This window comes from Bos taurus, chromosome 5 (genome assembly GCF_002263795.3).
Source record: "Bos taurus isolate L1 Dominette 01449 registration number 42190680 breed Hereford chromosome 5, ARS-UCD2.0, whole genome shotgun sequence".
Taxonomy (NCBI): Eukaryota; Metazoa; Chordata; class Mammalia; order Artiodactyla; family Bovidae; genus Bos; species Bos taurus.
In genome coordinates this window covers 107462258-107478494 of record NC_037332.1, presented here as the reverse complement: position 1 = coordinate 107478494, position 16237 = coordinate 107462258, and the positions used below count along the sequence as shown (strand labels likewise).

General features: G+C 49.5%; 1 protein-coding gene and 1 long non-coding RNA gene across 5 annotated transcripts in view; one reads left to right on the top strand and one right to left on the bottom strand.

Moving 5' to 3' along the window:
• Window positions 1–16237, top strand: part of NINJ2 (ninjurin 2) — a 72355-nt gene that overhangs the window by 30348 nt on the left and 25770 nt on the right. The window lies entirely within an intron of this gene.
• LOC104972574 (uncharacterized) overlaps window positions 1–16237 on the bottom strand; it is a 37057-nt gene that overhangs the window by 6308 nt on the left and 14512 nt on the right. The gene's annotated exons all lie outside the window — the stretch shown is intronic.

Here is a 16237-nt window from a genome sequence, read left to right as displayed (position 1 = left end):
GGAAACTGTGGTTGAGAACCCAGGCTTCTCTCTGTCCTAAGAGGCTCCCTCCCTCACTCACTCACTACCTGAAATGGACGGGCTCGGGTAAGACCCGTCCTGGACTTTCCTGGGGGTCCAGCGGCTAAGGCTCAGCACTCCAGCGCAGGGGGCCGGGGTCCATCACTGGTTGGGGAACTAGATCCCACAGGCCACAACTAAAGATACCCACGCCAGTGCAGCTAAATGAATATTTTAAATAAATAAAAAAGTCCCTCCCCCGCCTCTTTCTTTTTTCTTTTTGAAAAAAGCCTCTTTCCATGGCGACTTTCAGAACCACGTGGTACCACACTGGTTTTTCATTCCTTCCAAAGCATTTTCTCTTTGCCTGCCTTGTGTCTCTCCTGACTCCCACGTGAGAGTCTTAAACCCCAGTGAGCTCCTCGGAAGCGGGCGCCAAGTCTTAGACATATTCTGTCTCCCTCACCCGCGGCGCCCGGCTCGAAGCTGGACACATCGTGGCCCGCAAACAAGGAGTTGCTGAATTAAATCCAACGATCCTGGGAACAAATGTCCCCACTCCAGAGAGAAATGCCGTTCCGGCTTCCCCTCCCTCCAAAGACACTACAGGATCCCGTTCCCTGTCCCGTCCCCACAGGGCTCAAGAGCCTGCTGGCGTTTGTTTTTGTCAGAAAGAAACCTGACCTTTTTGAGGACCTCTTGTCTGTGGGCCCCTGGCTCTGCCTGGAGGGCATGAGACCTGCTTTTCTGCACCAGGCTGAGTGGCTCAGGAGTCCAGGCAGCGACGGCGGGTCAGGCAGAGCCCAGGGAGGTGTGGTCAGCTAGGTTCTCATCACTTCTCAGAGGCTCTTGTGAACCGAGTGTGTTTGCCTTCTGCTCCCCTGGGAGGCCAAGAGCCGCTTTTCCTCTGCAGACCAAGACGGGACGTCTGGGGTAAGAGGCAGTTCAGCTGCTGAGCCAACAGCCCTGTCTCCCCTGAGCCCATGCTCTGGCACTGCAGCTGGGCTGAGACGGCCCTCGGCTGTGGGGTGGTGCCCCATGGACCTCACTGGGTCCACCCAGTCTGCTAACAGAGGCCTGGCGGAGTCTTGAGCCAGCCATAGGCCTCTCTGAACCTCAGTTTCTCCATCTGTAAAGTGGAGGGGCTGGGCACCACTGCACACGAGATTCCTCCCGCAGTGACGTTCTGGAGCCTAAAACTGTGAGGCCTTCTCAACACCAACCCCACTGCTACCCCCACCCCGACAATGACCTCCCCAGGATCTCTTACCACAGTGCAGTCAGGGCAAAACCTTGGCATTCTCCGGCTAGGAGTTCCCATGCACTGGGACAGGCCTGTTGACAGAATAAGGCTGTGGCGATCCAGCACCCTAAATAACTCAGCAGTGGTGGGGCACGTGGGGCCTTCCCTCAGGTGGATGTTGAATTAGTAGTTAGATCCTCAGTTTCTGGAAAGCGCTTTATTCCTTTCAGACGACTGCAGCACTGTTATTCACTGAATAATTTTAATGATGATAACAGCTGGAATTTTGACCTCATGTCGACAGTTTATGAAATGATTTTACCTGTACTAACTCAACTTAAAATCCTCCTGACAACCTCGTGTAGAAGACAGGGCTTACAGGGGTTCCCATTTTGTAGGCCAGATGAATGGTCAGATTAACCCAAGTTACCCAACCAGAGTAACAGAGCTGACAGTGAGTATCCCAGTGGAAACCACAAGTTCCTGGAAGCCAAGTACAAACGCACGTCCCTTTATGGGAGCTACCTGTGTCAGGGAGAAGTCAGGGGAGCACCTGATGAACCAAGCTCACTAATACATAAACTGTATGCAAACAACACGAGGGGTGGCCCTGGAGGCATTGCAGAAGGACATGGCGGCTCTCATTCTATCCCTTCCCCAGGTGGGAGTCAGAGAAGCAGAAACAGGATATTGGGCTATTTCCTGGTTGCCCTGTTCTTCCTCCTGACAGTTTTTGTTGGGGAGAGAGGCCGTGGGGAGGGAAGGAGGGATCTGGGCTGGTGAAGGCTGGGAAAAGAGAAAGGAGCTCTTGTGACAGCTTTCTCAAAGCCACCCCCACCACAGGAAGTCAGGGAGGGAGGGAGGCTGGGCTGCGGCCCCTCCACGCTCCACCTACGTGCTCTGACTCTCCAGGGCTGGGTGCTGTGACCAAGCCTCCTACCTGCACACGGCAAAGTCTAATCCTTCTCTCCAGAAAAGACTTTGAAGATGGTGACCAAGTTAAACTATGTCATCACCTAAACTGGGAAAAGGAAAACAAGGTGACCCTTAAGAAGGTGACACAAGGACTTCGCTAGAAGCCCAGTGGCTAAGAATCCACCTGCCACTACAGGGGACATGGTTCGACTCCTGGTCCAGGAGGATCCCACATGACTGAGGCAGCAGAACCCGTGCACCACAACGACTGAAGCCCCCTGCGCTGCAGCTACCGAAGCCTGTGCACCCAGAGGCCATGCTCCGCAGCAAGAGAAGCCACAGTGTTGAGAATCCCGTGCATCACAACTAGAGAGTAGCCCCTGCTCGCCGCAACCAGAGTCAGCCACACAGCACCAAGGACCCGGCACAGCCACAAAATGAAGACAGAAATTTTAAAAGGTGACGCAAGACCTCCACACCCACAGCATGTCCTGTCTGGAGCAGGAGGTCAGTGACCCCGGGGCGGCCCTTCCGCATCTGTCTACACTGTCCCCAGGCCCAGGAGGAAGTCAGCTGCTCTGCGGCAGGAAGGGCCCTGGGTCAGGCAGGGAAGGCCACTCGCCTGGGCCATTCAAGCAAGACCTACTGACCAGAATCCATAGGGTGACCGCAGGACTAACATAGACAACATTTCTCAGAAAAGAAAACCACTGTGCTTGCCCTTCCTGAAGGCCGACACTTTAACATTATCTCACTTAATCCTCTAAATATCTCCGTAAGAAGGAACTCTTCTGCACCTCATTTTACAGTGGGTAAAGGTCAAGGTCACTAGCCCAGGGCAGAGCCAGGGTTCATACTTATAGAGGATGACCCCAGAGCCTAAACTACTGCCCAGAGCACAGTGCTGCCTCCACGTGGTGGGGGGACTTTGACTTGCAACGCCAGAGGAGCGCCCAGAGTCGGGGACAGCAGGGCTTGGTGGTGACCGAGGCCGCCCGCTGGACAGCAGTGGCTTCAGGTGGACTTAGGAGGCAGAAGCCAGTTCCTAGGAAGAAGGGCCTGGCTCTGCCACCCCACGGTGGTCGCCCACCTTCTGCGGCTCAACAGAGAGAGCTGGTGAGGAAATCAGAACATCCTGCTTGGGGAGCACGTGAGGAGCCGAGAACCCGTCGACACCATGGGGGTGGGGGGCACCCTGCGAGCCTCCGCCTGCAGCCACCTACTGGGAGACTCAGGGACCTGGGAGAAAACCCCCAGGGCCAAGTTAGTCCTTTCATCTCGAGGAGCCTGAGAGCTTTACTGAAAGCCCTTAATGACACGGGAAGGCAGGGCACAAGGACTGTACTTGGGCAGGACTGGGGGCTCTGCAGCTGGTGTGAGGACAGGTCTGGAGGCCAAGGAATGCTGGGCGGTGGGAACGGGGGTCAGGTGCTAGACTGGGCTTCTCAGCTCAGCAGGGCTTTGACTCCAAGGGGACGAGCCGAGGAGCCTGTGCCAGTATACGCTGGTCCCCAGCTTCTTTCTTCTGATGCCATCGAGGCAGGTACCAGCCTTCCCGATAACCCCTCCCTAGGTCAGGGGACCCAGGACAACAGCAGCAGGGACCACACTCTTACGGAAAAACAGGCAGCTTGAAAGCTGCGAGTGCCAGAGACTTGGCACGTTCACTGGGAAGGTGAATGTCCAGGTATTTTCAATCCTTTATCCGCATAACCAGGGATTCCTATCTTCAGAAGAGGTCACCGAAGAGGCTGCTGCACAAAAGGGTGTTCCATGGGGACACATCTTAAAGGTATGAGGAAGGAGGGCGCCATGTGGTTTCCCCACAGTGTTCAAAAGTCGTGTTTCTAATTTAGACGCTGGGGGACAGGCTCACCTCATAATCAGGAGGCCCCAATCTATTTGGGGATGGGGGAAGTGGGTTTCTTGGTGCAACTGTAACACTATTGTTGTTGTTTGCTCTGGGACAGAATGTACACGTTCACTGTCCTAAAGAGACACACGGATGCCTTTTCAATATTCCATCCCTGGAAACTTTGTGTTGCTATCAACTGAGGATCTGGGCTTCCCAGGCAGTGCTCGTGGTAAAGAATCCGCCTGCCAATGCAGGAGACGTAAGAGATGTGGGTTAGATCCCTGGGTCAAGAGGATCCTCTGGAGGAGGGAATGGCAATTCACTCCGGTATTCTTGCCTGGAGAATCCCACGCAAGGAGGAGCCTGGTGGGCTACAGTCCACAAGGTCGCAAAGAGTCAGACACGACCGAAGCTACTGAGCAGGCACACACCCAAGGGTCTAGGGTCAGGCCCTTGAACCCACGCACACTCCTCTCCTGTGCAGCCCATAATCAATCAGTAGAATGAGTGGCACTGTGAGGCACAAACCAGAGGAGGTTAGTAATCTGTAGGAGCACTACCCAGCTGCTCAATGCAGCGTGACACAGTTGGCCCCAATGACCAGGTCATCATCATGGCCTCTGTTTCTTGCGGCCCTCCTCAGGCCCCCACTCCTGGAGAAGCCCAAGTTTGCTCCTAGAGCTGTTCTGCCTATAGGACTCTGCCCCCATCCCGCCCAGGTAGCCACTCAGGATGGCGGTGTGGTTCTGGGTTTCCACATCCAGAAATCTGCCTGAACCAGTCCCTCACCTTCCTGAGATCTTCCTCTGTTCCTGGAAATTCTCATTACCTTTTGTAACCAGTTTGCCTCTAGCACATCGTGTTAAAAGAGCTCTCTGTAGCCTTTTACCCCAGACAGAGTCCGCTGGGATGGACAATCCGTGTCTCAGACAGTGGTCCTCACTTTTCAACCCTGTCCTTCCCGTGCTTCCTACACCCACACCACCTCTCTGTCAATCAGCAGGGCCTGCTCTTGCATGTCTGTGGATCTGGAATCAGGTACAGGAAGTCCTGTGGGGCATGCTTCCTGTGTTCTAGGAGCATGCAGCCCACAGGTGGCCCTCTGCCCTACCAATGGGACATGCTTTCCGGGGGCGGGGGTTGCGGTGAACCCGATGCTCTGGGAGGATTGAGAAAGAGGGAGAAATTTAGCCCACGAGGCTGAGGAAGGCTTCCCAGCTGAACTGGGCTCCGAGGGGTAAATGGAGTTTCTTCAAGTAGAGCAAAGAACAGGAACAGCTTCTGAAAGGGTAGGGTCAGTCCTTTAAAAAAATCATGCTCCTTTCGATAAATATAGGTTTCCATTGGGTTTCGCTGGAGGTGCAGTGGCTGGGAATCTGCCTGCCAATGCAGGGGACACAAGTTCAATCCCTGGTCCAGGAAGATCCCACATGCTGCGGGGCAACTAAGCCTGTGCTCCACAACTTCTGAACCTGTGCTCTAGATCCTGCGCTCCACAGCAAGAGAAGCCACAGCAGTGAGAAGCCCACTCACCGCAACTAGAGAGCAGCCAGCACAGCAATGAAGACCAAAGGAAGAAAAAAAAAAAAAAATATATATATATATATATGTTCTCATTTATCACTCTGACTCCTGAGATTCCGATGTCCCTTCCTCATGAGACCTGCATCTCTCCTTTGAGAATCACTCGTTGAAGTCCGTCTAGTCAAAGCTATGGTCTTTCCAGTAGTCACGTATGGACGTGAGAGTTGGACCATGAAGAAGGGTGAATGCTGAAAAATTGACGCTTTTGAACTGTGGTGCTGGAGAAGACTCTTCAGAGTCCCTTGGACAGCAAGGAGATCAAACCAGTCAATCCTAAAGGAAATCAACCCTGAATATTCATTGGAAGGACTGATGCTGAAGCTGAAGCCCCAATACTTTGGTCACCTGATGTGAAGAGTTGACTTATTGGAAAAGACCCTGATGCTGGGAAAGATTGAGGGCAGGAGGAGAAGGGGGCAACAGAGGATGAGATGGTTGGATGGCATCATCGACTCAATAGACATGAGTTTGAGCAAACTCCCAGGAGATAGTGAAGGACAGGGAAGCCTGGTGTGCCGCAGTCCATGGGGTTGCAAAGAGTTGGACACAACTGAGTGACTGAACAACATTGAAATGGGAGACAACTAGAGACTGTCATTTCTATCATCACAGTGAAACCAGAGGGTTCTTCCACACATTTACACGTGCATGCGCGTGCACAAACACATACACACACACAGACACACACACACACACACACACCAGCACTGTCTAAACCTCCTGCTCTCTTAAGCTGTAGGGAGGAAGTGCCTCTTCCCCTCACTCGGGTGCAGAACAGGAAGTTCTTGAGCGGATTGCAGAAGTTGCTGTGATAACACGATAACACAGAGTTCTGTACAGAGGTGGTTCCAGGGCTGCGGTTCTGGCAGCGCCATGAGGGCTGCTCACCTGGGGGGCTAAAGTGACTTCCTGCAGGCGCGGGGCCCATCCTGCCACCGTGATGGGAGCAGCGAATCCAGCAGTGAGGCTGTGCGGGGCGCCTACTGCATGCAGGGCACATGCCATATGGGGGGAGGCTGTGCCCGCTGGCCCTCCTCTCAGCCGCCAGCCTGACCTTCTCTTCACCCATGCACTTCCGGCTCACTGGTCGGTCCTTACATGACGGGTGTGAGGCTTGGCTGGCATCGGTGGATGGATGTGTCAGGAGTGACGGTGCACAAGGGGGCTTTGTGGCCGAGCAGATGCCACTTTGGGCAAGAAAGGAGCCAGGGGTGATGCCAGTTCCCAGGCAGCACTGATTCAGTGCCTGTCCGGCTGGGACAGGGCAGGGGGTGGATAAAAATGTCTGCAGGAGCAGGACCTGGGGGTGGACCCCGTAGCTCTCGGTCACAATGATGCCCAGGGGAGATCTGCTGACACGGAGCTAGGCCGGAGGTCCACTTGGGGCCTCACCTACATGGCTCCGACTGAACTGAGCATCCGTCCACATTCAAACATCATTTTCCCCGTTTTAAAAAATGGGACACTAACTGCCTTGCTGAATGTGGCCAGCAAAGGTGAGGTCTGTGCTCCCTGGTCCCTGTGTCCTTCCACACCTACAAGTGGACACACCTCCCTGTGTGTAGTGACCCTGCCGTGCACACTGTGTGGCCTGAATCCACAGGATCGCCTACTCCACATACAGTGCAAGGAAACTGGAAGTCAGCAAGGGATGGAGACGAGCCGGGTGTTACACGGGCCAGCGGGGACGACAGGCATGGAGAGTACCGATGCCTCTGCTCCCGGCCTCACCCCACTGCCTCCGGCTCGGCTGGCTAACACCATTCAGGCCAGAAGCATTAGTGGACAGGAGCTGTCTTGGCCCCCTGTCCACCAGGGGCTCTGGAGCCAGACTGCCTGGGTTTGAGTCCCAGTTCAGCCACTCACAAGCTGTGTGACCTTGTCATAGCACTTTATGCCTCAGTTTTCTCATCTGAATAACAGGAACCAAGACTGTATTTCGGCTCACAAGGAAGTCCTGGCACTCGGGGAGCACGCAGCCCGTGTCCATGGCTCCTTGAGGCTGACATCAGGCCTCTACGGCTGCCGTGTCTACGCAGGTGGTGACCACAACAAGCACGTACAGGGCAGCCATCTGCTGAGGACAGAGTTTGTTGCTTCCGAGGGTGAGATTCCTACAGGTGTTCTAAGGGCCTGGGGCTCTACTATGCAAACACTGGGAGGGTTTGGGTGTTTCTTGGGTAGAGCCGGACAAGGACTGATACAGCGCCGTCTGGCTGGTGGACAGTGGGAAGCCTGCCCGGTAGCTCCAGACGAGGCAGGCACGTGGGATGACCACCTCTATCCACTCGCACTGAGGGTTCACATGGGACTCCAGCTTCCCCTGAGCACATCGCCTTCTCCTTTAAAAATCTTTAAAATCCCAGCTGTATGTCAGATTTGCCCAGTACTGGAAAATCAACAGAACCCCTAGCACAAAAAAGGTGGCTGAAAGCTAAAAGGATTGGAGCCAGGAAAACCGTGTGCAAGGCTGCCCTGCTCCCACCAAGATGGGAAGGGATCCCCTGCCCCCGTAGGGGGACCCAGCCCCGCCTCATTCCTAAACCCCTCCCCCGCCCTGCCATCCCACGGGGCTGAAGAGGCACTTAGGAGTTGCTCATTCAGGGCACGTCCTCCTGACCCGCTTCCTGAGCGCTGGGCCAGGATGCCCGCCCACTCTGCTGAGAAGGTGGCCTAGCCAACATCTCCCCCGCCCCCACCCCATCAGACGTCACCCCAGGTGCTGAGCCAGCCTGTCACTCACTCATAGCCAGCTGCCACACCTGAGAGGTGATTTTCTCCATGGTTTCCCATGCTGACACCTGGTCTGACTAACCCGACAGGTTCCTGGAGTGGAGTTGAAACCCGTTTTCTGGTACAGACGTGCTTTCTGCCTTGTCTCTGTAATTAGATGCTGAGCCGCCATGCGCCATGGTCCTAGGAATGTTTCCCTAGATTGTCATCCCAAGTGTTCTCAGCCCCGCCAACATCCTTACCATCACCACCTACAGAACACCTCACAGAGGACCCATTATGGGGTTAGGTATTTTACATACTATCTTTAATCCGCCCAACCTTGCAAGGTCAATCTACTAGGACCGTGCTGTCATCTGGGAATATTGTTAAAATGCAGATCCTGTTGAGTGGGTCTCGGGGAGGGTTGTAAGCCTGCATCTCTAGCAGGCTCCTGGGTGATGCTGATGGTGCTGGTTCCAACTCTGAGGAGCAGAGGTATCAAGAGGAACATTTTGGTTGCAAGAGACTAAAATCTTGCGTGAACTGGTTAAGCAGGAAGAGGAACTCGATGCAAAGAGGTCAAGTGTCTCACAAGGCCAGCTATGGATGAACACTGAGCCTTGGGAAGACGAGAAGCTGGGGAGGACTCTCCTAGCCTCTTTTTTTTTTTTTTTTTGGTGTTGGGGTGGGGGTACACACTGCATTGCATGCAGGATCTTAGTTTCCTGACCAGGGATCGAACCCATGCCCACTGCAGTGGAAGTGTGGAATCTTACCACTGGACCACCGTGGAAGCCCCTCTCCCGGCCTCCAGACTCTGCTTTCTCCGTGCACCCACTTCCTGGCTTCATTCTTCCTCTATCCCTTCCCTCTTTCCCCTCTGCTCTGGTTAGTGCCAAGTAGCTCTCCCCACTGTGGATTCCACATCTTCGTCCTTGATTTACTATTTGTTTTGATCATGCATACCTTCCAGGGACATCCTAAGAGGGTGAGCAAAGGAAGTAAAACTTTTGCTACTAACATAACTGAAAATGTCTATGCACTTGATTGACAGTCTGCCTGAGTATAGAAATTTAGCTTCCAGAGTGGCTGCTGAGATGACCCAGACCACTTCACTTCTCTGTCCTTTATTCGTCTGGTCTCAAAGTGTTCAGATTCTTCTCTGGCCTCTTGTGCTCTCAAGGTTCACAGGGATGTATCCTGGGATGGGTCTCTCTTGTTTCATTATCCCGGGCACTTAAGGAGTCCTTCTGACCTGGAGATTTACATTCTTCTGCTCTTAAAAAAAAAGAAAGTCATTAAGTGTGTATTTGGTTATTTCTTTCCTTCTCTTCTCTTTGTTCAGTCTTTCAGAAGCTCCTGTTACTAGGATGCTGCATCTTTTAACCAGATCCTTTAAACTTATTTTCTGTATCTAATTTTCCCTCTCACTTTGTTTTACTTTCTGTGAGATTTCATAAACCTCGTTTTCTAACTTTTCAAGTTGAGTTTTAAATACTTATATTTCATATTTTTAATTCCTAAGAGTTCACTCTCTCTTTTTTTTTTTTTTTTTTTGTTTCTGGACTATTACTTCTTTTAATAGGATACTGTTCTTATTTCATTGATGTAATGCTTCTCTTCTGTCTCCAGAGATATTGCTTTCCTTTTTTGAACTTTTAAAATTTTTATATTCTTAATTCTTTTCTCTGAGTTTCTGATTTCTCTATCATGGTCTCTTTCATGTAACTTTATGTTAAAGGATGAACGCAGCACTAAACAGTTTACTGGAAGGGGAACTATGTGGTGACGTAGAGAAGCCCTCTTCATTGTACCTTTCTTAACCTTTGAATTCTGAGTTGTATTAGCAGAAAGACTATTCAAAAAACAAAAGTTTTTAGAGTTTTAGCTTCATGTGCTGAGTATGGCTCGTCCATTGAAGAACTTCACTGTAGGTAAACAGAAAAGAAAGTGAAAGTGAAGTCACTCAGTCATGTCCGACTCTTTGCGACCCCATGGACTGTAGCCTACTAGGTTGCTCCATCCATGGGATTCTCCAGGCAAGAATACTGGAGTGGGTTGCCATTTCCTTCTCTAGGAGACCTTCCCAACCCAGGGATTGAACCCGGGTCTCTCGCACTGTAGGCAGATGCTTTAACGTCTGAGCCACCAATAGAGGGAACTTCTAAATGTCAGTGCTTAAGAATCTTCTCTCTGGGTCATCAAGTATTTTCTGATGAGAATTTTCTGGATTCCTGACTGGGGACAGATGCTGGCGGAGGGTATACACCTAGCTGATAGTTTTCTCAAACGAGGGTGGAAGGAAGGCTGAATAGCCCACTGTTAAGAACACAGACATTCAACCAGGTACTTCAACCCTCTCCCAACTACACACCACTGACCTGTCAGCCTCTAGAACATGCTTCTCAACCAATCTGTGCTGGGCACTGATGGATAATCTTCCAATCCGGCAGCACCGACAGTGGTCCTACAGTACATGATGGTACACGTGATCCACCACTACACGTGACTCATGGTAGGAGGTCAATCATCCAGACCAGCCTGTATCCTGTTCAGCAAGAGGAGGCCACTGCGCAGGCACCTGAATGTGGAGGCAACTTCAAATTTCGCTAAAAATTCTAAACACTCTTTATTTTTTTGTACATCTGTACCTTACTGGGGCTAGTAACAAAGTCTGTGGACCTAAACCAGTTCACAACCACACTCTAAGAGCGCTGCCCTGGAAAAGAACAAATACCTTACCTGGGGAAGGAGCTGCCCCCCGGCTGAGAAGGGAAGGGGGAGGAAATCTGGAGGGTTCAGTCAGTTTAGTTCAGTTCAGTCGCTCAGTCATGTCCGACTCTTTGCGACCCCATGAATTGCAGCACACCAGGCCTCCCTGTCCATCACCAACTCCCAGAGTTTACCCAAACTCATGTCCATTGAGTCAGTGATGCCATCCAACCATGTCATCCTCTGTTGTCCCCTTCTCCTCCTGCCTTCAATCTTTCCCAGCATCAGGGGCTTTTCCAATGAGTCAGTTCTTTGCATCAGGTGGCCAAAGTATTGGAGTTTCAGCTTCAACATCAGTCCTTCCAATGAACACCCAGGACTGATCTCCTTTAGGATGGACTGGTTGGATCTCCTTGCAGTCCAAGGGACTCTCAAGAGTCTTCTCCAACACCACAGTTCAAAAGCATCAATTCTTCGGTGCTCAGCTTTCTTTATAGTCCAACTCTCACATCCATACACGACTACTGGAAAAACCATAGCCTTGACTAGATGGACCTTTGTTGGCAAAGTAATGTCTCTGCTTTTTAATATGCTGTCTAGGTTGGTCATAACTTTCCTTCCAAGGAGTAAGCGTCTTTTAATTTCATGGCTGCAGTCACAATCTGCAGTGATTTTGGAGCCCAAAAAAATAAAGTCAGCCACTGTTTCCACAGTTTCCCCATCTATTTGCCATGAAGTGATGGGACCAGATACCATGATCTTAGTTTTTTGAATGTTGAACTTTAAGCCAACTTTTTCACTCTCTTCTTTCATTTTCATCAAGAGGCTCTTTAGTTCTTCCTCACTTTCTGCCATAAGGGTGGTGTCATCTGCATATCTGAGGTTATTGATATTTCTCCCAGCAATCTTGATTCCAGCTTGTGCTTCCTCCAGCCCAGTGTTTCGCATGATGTACTCTGCATATAAGTTAAATAAGCAGGGTGACAATATACAGCCTTGACACACTCCTTTTCCTATTTGGAACCAGTCTGTTGTTCCATGTCCAGTTCTAACTGTTGCTCCCTGACCTGCATACAGATTTCTCAAGAGGCAGGTCAGGTGGTCTGGTATTCCCATCTCAGCTGAACTGCTCTGTAAACAGACCTGCGGCCCATCCCCCACCTCAGCACTGCATGTCGCTACCACTTGCCTTGGTACCCTGTGTTTCCAAATTTAGTGCCTTCCTGGATGGCTCTGTCCCTTTATTGGGTCCTTTCTGAAGGCACCAGGACACAGCTTCTACTGCTCGACTGAATTGTGTATGCCTCCTTTTTCTTGTTTCTGCTCCCAGTCTCTTTCTCCTTGTAGTTTAAGCATTTAAAAATACCTTTACTGCTGCTAAGAGTGCAATGCTCCCCACATTGGTTTACAGATTTAAGGGACCCCTATCAATGTCTCACCCAATTTCTTGGCAGAGTTGATTCTAAAATTCATATGGAATTTCAAAGGACCCAGGCTAGCCAAAATGATCTTGAAAAAATGGAACAAGTTTGGAGAACTCATATCTGCCAACTTCAAAACTTACAACAAAGCTACAGTAATTGAGTAATCATGTGTGATAGTGGCCTACAGATAGACATATGGGTCAGTGGAATAGAATTGAGAGTTCAGAAATAAGCCCTCAGCTCTTTGATCAATGGGTCTTCAACAGTGGTGCCAGGACCACTGTTCAGTGGCAGGGGGTGGGGGCGGCGGTGCGGGGAATACTCTTTTCAGTAAGTGTTGCTGGAATGACTAGATACCCACATGCAAAAGAATGAAGTTGAACCCCTACCTCACACCATACACAAAAACTAACTCAAAACACATCATAGACCTAAGTGTAAGAGCTAAAATTTGAAAACTCTTAGAAAAACTATAAGAGCAAATCTTGGACTGAGAGGATTCCATATATGCAGGGCAACCAGTCTGTGTGCCACAACTGCTGAGCCTGCACTCTAGAGGCCAGGGTCTGCAACTACGGAAGCCCACGTACCTAGAACCCATGCACCACAACGAGAGAAGCCGCCACGATGAGAAGCCCACGCACTGCAACGAGAGAGTAACCCCTGCTTGCCACAACCACAGAAAAGCCCAAGCGCAGCAACGAAGACCCAGCACAGCCACAAATACAAACAAATAATTTAAAAATAAATTAATTAATTAAATCAGAATTTTAAAAAGAAAGTGAAAAAAGAACTGACACAGTGCAAGAAAATATTTGCAGATCATATACTTGATGAGAAACTGGTATGCAGAATATTTTTTTAAAAACTTTTATAACCTATAATAAAAAGACAAATAACTCAATATTTAAATGGGCAAAAGATCTAAATAGACCTTTTTTTCCCCTCAAACAAGATACACAACAAGCACACCAAAAAATGCTCAACAGCATTAGCCATTAGGGAAAAACAAACTGAAACCATAATGAAATACTACTTCATATTCACTGTGAAGTGTCAGTCGCTCAGTCAGGTCTGACTCTTTGCAACCCCAGGGACTGTAGCCCGCCATGCTCCTCTGTCCATTGGGATTCTCCAGGCAAGAATACTGGAGTGGGTTGCCATTTCCTTCTCCAGGACTCACAGGGAGGCTATTATCAGAAAGACATAATAACAGTCGTTAAGGATGTGGAGAAACTGGAACCACACATACTACTGGTGAGAATGTGAAACACTTTCCAAACCAGCCACTTTGGAAAACAGTCTGGCAGCTCCTCAGAATGTTAAACACAGACCATACAACCCAGAAATTCTACTCCTAGGTCTACACATCCACACAGTGAATGAGTGTAAAGCAATGTCATTCACAACAGCTAAAACGTGTAGACAACTCAAATGTTCATTATCTGAAGAACAGACAAATAAAATGTGGCCATATTGCGTACTATTGCTCAACAGTGAAAAAGAAATGAAGCATTGATACATGCCTCAACATGAATTTTGAAAACATATTAAGAGAAAGTCACAATGGATCACTTTTGTATGATTCCATTTATATAAAATGTCCAGAATAGGGAAATCTATACAGACACAAAAGTAGATTACTGGTTGCTTAGGCTGGAGCCTTGTGGGTGGGAGGAAATGGGCATGGGCTGTCTTTTGGGGGTGATAAAAATGTTCTAGAATTGACTGTGGCGATGGGGGCACAACTCTATGGATATACTAAGAGCTACTGTAACTGCACACTCTAAGCAGGTGAATTATATGGCTTGTCAATAAAGCAGTTATAATGGAGTCAGGCTACCACGTCTAACTGCGGGTCTCCAGCACCATCGGCCTTGACTGTAGGCATCTCCAGCATGTCTTACGCAAGGGTTTCTCAGTTACCACCCTGTTAGGGATTATATCTGCAGTCACGTTTGTTCTTAGCCTAATGGTAATTTACAGGATTGCTATTAGGTTCATTAGGGGATGTATCTAAAAATGGTGTTTACAGAGTCAGACAAATCAATAAACTGTGCCTGACTTTTCTATCTTATTATGCAGAAAATTGTTTCTTTTATTTTTAAGGAAGATATCTCTTTTTGTGAATAGCAACTAATACAAAAAGCACCTGCCTACTTGCCAGCATGGGAATGCATTCTGAATGAGGATACACACTCAGTTCATTCATTTATTCAACAAATATTTATCAAGCGATCACTGTGCACTGGCTGCTCTGCCAGATACCACAAAGGCAATGATGAGCAAATTGCAGAGAAGAAAAGGCTAAATAAACAAGCCTTCAGGTCAGTGTGGACACAGCTTTCAAAGGACAGCGGTCTCTCTGCCAGAGGGCCTGGTGGTGTTTCTTAACTATCGAGAGGTTCAGAGAAATATCTACACGCTTTTTTTCCCTTTGAGAACTCAAGGTTGAGGTTTTCAAATTATATAAGTATTAGAAGGAGACTAACAGAAATGGGACAATGTTTACAATAATTCTGCCAGCTGCCCCTCCCCACCCTGCCCATCCATCTAGTTTCAAACCTTTTCTCCGCTCCACCTTATTTTCTTACAGCTTCAACTCCATTTCCAGCAGAGCTTTGGTCACCTTGTCTGTATGTCTCCCAGAGGACCCCCTTCAAAGTACCTCCTGAGATTCACTGAGAATTTCAGACCTGGGGCTTTGAGGCCTGGTGGCAGCCAAGACTCCGGAGGCTGTAAAGTTGAAGCCCAGTGCCAAATTGCTACTGGGCGCCTCCCTACCCACTCAGAAACCAGGACATGGGGGACGAGAGGAGGGGAATAGAGAGCTACCATGTTTCCCCACCCTGGCAGTACCCAGGGCTCCCAGCACCCAGCTCTGTGGAGGCAGGTCCTGCCTGGCAGCAGGTTCAAGGGTCAGAGACATGATGTAAATAAAGCCTGGTGCAGCCTCGGTTCTCAGGAATGACAGCTTGTGCTGTGCTATGACCCCTACCCTGTTCTCAGGGGCTGTGATCCCCTACATTTCTGGGAGTCTGTTAGTCTCAGCACTTTGAGACTGGAGTGTTTTGGGGTTTTGTTTTTAATTTTAAAATGCTTATTTTACAATATGACTACAAAGTAATACATCCTTTTATAGAATCTTTGAAACTTTCAGAAAGACAACACAAAATCAAAATAATCTATAATCTGACCACTCAGAAACACTCAGTTAACACTTTCATGTAGACTGTCCCATTATTTGCTCTGTGTGCACAACATGATAAATTATGCATCTTTAACATCTTACTTTGTATTCTAATGAAATTATTTGAACACTAACCATGTCATCATAAACTTCAGGGATCTCCCTGGAGGTACAGTGGATAGGAATCCGCCTGCCAAGGCAGGGGACACAGGTTCGATCCCTGGTCCAGGAAGATTTCACGTGCCTCAGAGCAACTAAAGCCGTGAGCCACCAGGACTAAGCCCCTGTACCACAACTACTGAAGCCCACACCCTAGAGCCCGTGTGCTGCAACTACAGAAGCGTGTGCCCCTTTGAGCCTGTGCTCTGCAACAAGAGAAGCCAGCGAGAAGCCTGGGCACCACAACGAAGAGTAGCCCCCGCTCGCCGCAGCCAGGGAGAGCCCACGCGCAGCAAGGAAGACCCAGCAGAGCCAAAAATAAATAAGCAAATAATTTTTAAACCTATATTAAAAATAAATCTTACATAAAAGCATTTTAAATAATTAGCATTTAAAATGCTATTATCCCACAGTACGATTAGAGTGTAATGACTTAACCA